This window comes from Hipposideros armiger, unplaced genomic scaffold (genome assembly GCF_001890085.2).
Source record: "Hipposideros armiger isolate ML-2016 unplaced genomic scaffold, ASM189008v1 scaffold_283, whole genome shotgun sequence".
NCBI classification, from domain to species: domain Eukaryota; kingdom Metazoa; phylum Chordata; class Mammalia; order Chiroptera; family Hipposideridae; genus Hipposideros; species Hipposideros armiger.
This window is the reverse complement of record NW_017731633.1, coordinates 2,299,093-2,305,175: the sequence shown is the minus strand read 5'-3', so window position 1 is coordinate 2,305,175 and position 6,083 is coordinate 2,299,093. Positions and strand designations below refer to the sequence as shown.

At 49.3% G+C, this 6,083-nt stretch overlaps 1 protein-coding gene across 1 annotated transcript in view; it reads left to right on the top strand.

Moving 5' to 3' along the window:
* KLK6 (kallikrein related peptidase 6) overlaps positions 1-6,083 on the top strand; it is a 37,325-nt gene that overhangs the window by 642 nt on the left and 30,600 nt on the right. The window lies entirely within an intron of this gene.

Here is a 6,083-nt window from a genome sequence, read left to right as displayed (position 1 = left end):
GTTTACAATCGCTTCAAGAACTATAAAACACTTAGGAATAAATTTAACCAAAGAAGTAAAAGACCTGTACTCTGAAAACTGTAAGAAACTGAAGAAATAAAAGAAGATACAAACAAATGGAAAAACTTTCCATGCTCATGGGTAGGAATAATTTATATAGTTAAAATGTCCATAGTGCCTAAAGCAATATACAGATTCAATGCAATTCCTATCTAACTACCTAGGGTATTTTTCACAGAAATAGAAAATATAATCCTAAAATTTATATGGAACCAAAAAAGACCCCAAATAGACATGGCAATACTGAGAAATAAGAACAAAGTCGGGAGGATCATGTATCCAGACATTAGAACATACTACAAGGCTACAGTAACCAAAACAGTATGGTACTGGCATAAAAACAGGCATATAGATCAATGGAACAGAATAGAGAGCCCAGAAATAAATCCAGGCATATACGGGCAGTTAGTCTATGACAAGGGAAGCAAGAATTTACATTAGGGTAAAGATAGTCTATTTAATAAATGGTGCTGGGAAAATTGGACTGACACATGCAAAAAAATGAAACTGGACCACCTCCTTACGCCATATACAAGAACAAATTCAAAATGAATTAAAGACTTAAATGTAAGATCTGAAACCATAAAACTCCTAGATGAAAATATAGGATCTAAATTTGCAGACATTACCCTGAGCAATATTTTTACTGATACATCCCCGTGGGAAAGGGAAGTAAAAGAAAAAATGAATTTATGGGATTACATCAAACTTAAAAGTTTTTTCACAACAAAAGAAACCATCAATAAAACAAAAAGGAAGCCTACTGAATGGGAGAAGATATTTGTCAANATCTCTGCCTCTTTCCCCACTCCCTACATTTCTGCTTCTCTGCCCCCTCCTCCATCCCCTTTGCTCTCTCCATCCTTCTCTCTACCTCTCTCTTCCCCTTCTCTTTGGTCCTGTTCCTCTCTGTACCCCCACTCTCTTTGCTCACATCTGTACCCTCACTTTCAAGCCCTGTGGTGTGGTGTGTGTTAGGGAGAGGGGTGATGGGACAGGACTCTGTGTCCTAGAGAATGGGGGAGGTGTCCCTTGTCCCCTAGTGAAGACCTGCTTCATGAATGCACAAGGTGTGCAAGGACACGGAGCCCCACACTTGGGACAGTCCCACACTTGCTTTAACTCACTCCTATTGCTGTCTTGAAATTCATAATTTTTAAACAAGGGGGCCTGCATTTTTGTTATGCACTGAGTTTTGTGAATCAGGTCATTGGTCCTGCCCCTGGTTGGCAGGATTGCCCTGTCCCCCTCTCCTGGCTAAGGGGCATGTATCCTCCCACTGGCTTGGCTCTGAGTCCTTCATGAGGGAAAAGAAATGGGGCTCTCACTTCTAGAAGCTCCGCCCCCACCCTGTGATTCATCCCATTGGTGAGGGTTCCAGCCATTGTCTTAAGAGAACCTGGTTTGTCCTCTCCATGACAGTATTAATTCCTGCTCTCCCATTAGTCTACAGAGACAATGAGTCTCTTCCCATTGGTCAGTCTGGCAGGACAAAGACTTGATAACTGAGGGGTGTATGTGACCTCAGGGCTGGTTGGCATGCCGCCAAAGCTAATCTGTTCTCTTTCCTTCAGGGTGACTCAGGGGGACCACTGATGTGCAAAGGCAACCTACAAGGCCTGGTATCCTGGGGAACTTTCCCTTGTGGCCAACCCAACGACCCAGGTGTCTATACCCAGGTCTGCAAGTATATTAACTGGATAAATGAGACCATGAGAAAGAATCGCTAATCTATCCAAACTCCCATCTCTCCATCGGTTCGCCTTGAATGGGAAATTCACAGAAATAACGACGTCGATGACCTACAGTCATATTTGACTTTACCTTTCCTCAAAAACTCACTAAAACCTCAACAATATGACATATGTGTAAACCAATTAAATTAGAAAACAAAAAACCAAACCAAAAAAAATCTGATACCCACCAAAGCAAGAAACACAAATATCAGTTCTAGTAAAGATGCAGTGAAACCAGCAGTATCAACCACTGGAATTTTATATTGATACAATTTTTACAAAAGTCAGTTGAGCAAGGTGAATACAGATGTTTATTCACCATCTTTGACTCAGTAATTCTAGTAACTCCAAAACATGGAACAAGGTTTGAACTCAACACAGTATTTGTCATAGCAAAATAGTGGAAACACTGAGCATGTCCCCAATATCACGGATTGTTTATGTAAACCACAAACTGATTTGTGACAAGAATATTGATGAAGCTGTTCAGGATGATAATTATGCAGAGTCGTTAATGTCATGCAGGAATGTTTATGCTATCTGATGTTAAGTGAAGAAAGAAAGATCCAAAAATGTATATGCATGTGATCCTCGTCCTGTAAATGAAATATTCACAGAATAAAATCTGAAAGAGCATGTACCAAACTGCATGTGGNTCTGAAAGAGCATGTACCAAACTGCATGTGGTGGTATTCGTGGGGTGCCTCTCTCCTTCCATTTCCCTTTCTGTGACTGTGCACTTTTACAACGTGGAAAATACAGGTGGGAATCTCTGAGGAGCTAAGGTTGGGGAGAGGAGACCCTCACAGAGGGAGATGGGAAAGAAAAATGCATCTGATTTTGAGCCCTCACAATGCCTTTCCCCCTGTTCAGTGTGTGTTCCTCTCCATTTTCCAGATCTCAGTTGTCCCCATCCATAAAATAGGGGTGGGGGAGGGAGAGAGAGAAAAAACACTGAAGGTAGAGAAGGATGAAGGGAGGGAGGAGAGAAATGCTTACTTCATCAGGGAGTGAAGGGATGTGAAGTTGTCCTGAGCATCTCACAAGTGACAAACTAGGGCAGAGGGAGGAGGTTTTCAGGAAAGGTAAGGCTGGCAAGTAGTGGGGACACCGGGGTCCCACAAGGGCCAGCCAAAGTGAGTACCCAGCATGCCTAGTGGGAGGGGAAGATGGGAGGAAACCTGGGTAGGTGGGCTCCTATTCTCAAAGGAGGCGGGGAGCAGCCTCCGGAAGGGAGGAGGGAGAAGGGAGGAGGCCCTGTGACTAAGAGCCTGACCCCACTGACCGGACTGCTGCTCTCGGGCTCCCTGGGCAGTCATACCTCAGACTCTGCTGACAGAGGGATCTTCTCCAGCCCAGGACTTCCCACTCATACCTGTCTTTCCAGTTTCTGCCAAGAATTCCCTTCTGGCCAACATACTCCAGATCCTTCCTCTGCTCATCTCATCTCCATCTTGAGTCTCCCTGGTCCCCACTCCCCACCCTTCCTCATAGGGCAGACACTCTGCAGCCACCACTTCCCTGCACAGAGGAGGCTGGGGGCACTTCTCTCACAAAAAGTAGGAAGCAAGGCCCCCAGACCCCTCCTGTGAAACTCAAGAGTCCAGTCGCCAAGCCCCCTCCGCCCTCAGACCCAGAGGAATAGTTATGTCAGAGGAAGAGACATGGGTACCAGAGTTTCAAGTTCTTGAAATGGTGACTTAAAGCCACTCAGCTCTCTTTCTGTCTCTCTGGGACACTTTCTCTCTCCATCACTCTGACTGCCTCTTTGTCTCTGTTTCTCTCTCACACATGTGTGAGCTGTTTCCCATGGCTTGTCTCTTGCCTTCTCTTGTGCATCTCATTCTAGCCTGTGTAGACATGGAGGCAACATAGCAGCTACAGACAGACCCAATTGTGCAAACCAAGCAGAAACAAAGCCCTCCTTTCTCCTGGCATCTTAGGAGAACTCTGATTGGTCCAGCTTGACCAGAGCCCTTCCCTGGGATCAGTCAGGAGTTCTAAGGAGGAAGCAGTGCTCTTGTTGCATTAGCCTGGGTCATGCATCCATCCTGATGGGTGGGAGGGTGTGCAGAAGCATGTTTGACAGTTTCACCAGAACAATATGAGGAAACAGCGTCCCAAAAGCTGCTCTTGAAAGCGGGGCCAGTGAACCCAGGAAGTCAGAAACAATTGGCCTTCAGAACCCAACGGGCTGAATCAGGAAGTCCCAGGACCAGTGTCCAAGATGCCCCAGGGCAAGGCCCAGCCGGCAGGATAGTCAGGTGACAGTGCTCAGGTGAGATCCTGAGCTAGAAGATGAGTCATCAGGCAAAGGTTCAGGACATCCTGGAAGCTCTGAAGGAGAGGGAGGAATGAAGCAGTGTGTCTGGGTGGGATTTAGGAACAGGCGCTGGGACCAAACGCAAGGGCACAGGAGGACTGGGAGCCAGTGCTCTCGCCAACATGAAGCATGTGCCATGAATAGGCCCATGAAGTTCTGAGTCTGTTTTCCACCATAGGAGACTCCAAGGGTTTGACAGGATGTCAAACACAGAAGAGGACCCAGGTCAAAGCTGTTGACTCCACCACGCTGTTCCTTGATGCCTGCTCCTGCCCTCAGAACTAGCATCTGGTCCCTCCCTGGGTAGCTGCTACCAGGGCCAGAATGTGTGTGGGTGAACCAGCTGGGTTCCGCCCCCACCTGGCCTCAGGAGAGAGGGTGGAGATAGAGTGCTGGCCTATTGCTTTAGCTGCCTCAGGGGTTCCTGATAACCACAAATGCAGGAAAGGGGTGTCCCAGAGCCGGATCCACCTGCACCCCAGGGTTCAGGGGGTGGAGGCGGCTGTGCTATAAGAGGGCCGCCCTACACAGGGCTGGACACGCTTGGCTCACAACCTAGTCTGGATCTCAGATTAGACCAGATCCGCGCCCAGGTGAGAAGGGGCCTCATTGGAGGTAGGGAGTGGTGCTGGCTGGACAGGGAACTACAGGTCCTGAGGGGAGGAACCGAGGGGGGGGGGCTCAATTCCTCATTCTGAGATGAGGGGCTGGAGGTCTGGAATTTTGGGTCTCTTAAGGGAAAGGAGCTAGGGATACAGACTTATGGATGGGAAGATGTGGGAGGCCAGGTTCCTGGGTAACCGGGGGAAGGAGAATGAGGGCTTGAACTCCTAAGTCTGAAGGAGAAAGAGGCTGCAGACCAGGACTTCTGCTTCCCGAACTCTTTGTCTTTTCAGCGCCAGTAGAAGAAGGCTTTCTTCACCTGGCAGCCTCACAGGCTGAGAGAGGCCACATGGCAGGTCCACTTCTCTCATCCCTGCTGATGCTACTGTTGTCCTTATCCCTGGGATCTGCTCAAGATAAAGGTGAGGGCCCAGTGGCGGGCCTGACCTGGCCCCTGGGCCTCACGGTGCCCCCCCCCACCCTCTGCAGGGCCCCTTCTCTCCAAGGAGTCCCTGAGTCAGGACCCCTCCCCATGCGGCAGCTTCCTCCCATGAAGACAAGACTCTTCTGCCTGTGCCCCCCCCCTTGCTGCTTCCTTCTGACTCCTGGGGTCTGTGTGTCCTCCAGGCCTTTTCCTGCACTCGGTGTCCCTCCCATTGGCTTCTGGGGTGCCTCCAGGCCTGAAGTCCCCTGGGTTTCTGAGCGGGCTCCCTCTGTCTCTCTCCATGTCCACCCGCAGCTTTTTCTACACCGTTGTCCTTTTCCACCCTGCCCTTCTCCCTGCCTGTCTGTCTGTCTCTCTGTCTGTCTCTGCAAATCCCTCTGCCTTAGCTTTCTTTGTCCAGATGCTTGCTACCCACATTTTTCTCCATGTCTCCATCCAGCCCAGGATGAAGGTAATAGGATTATTGATGGGGTTCCATGTCAAAAGGGCGCCCATCCTTGGCAGGTGGCCCTGCTCAAGGGAAGTCAGCTCCACTGTGGAGGCGTGCTGGTCAACGAGATGTGGGTGCTCACCGCCGCCCACTGCAAGATGAAGTATGTGCAATGGGTGCTGCAGGGACTCCAGCTCTCCCTCTGGGTCTTTATCCCCCATCTAGGGGGTGTCTGTCCCCTCTGTCTAGGTCTTTGTACCCCCTCCATGTGTCTGTCATCCTCTCTCTGGGTCCCTGTCCCCCATTATGGTTACTGTTCCTCTTTCCCTGGGCCTCTGTCCCTTCTCTCAGTCACAGTGTCTCTCTCTGAATGTCGCCCTCTTCTCCCAGTGAGTACACTGTGTTCATGGGCGGTGACCAGCTGAGTGACAGGAGAGCCCAGAAGATCAGGGCCAGAAGGTCATTCGTGCACCCCAACTACTCCAC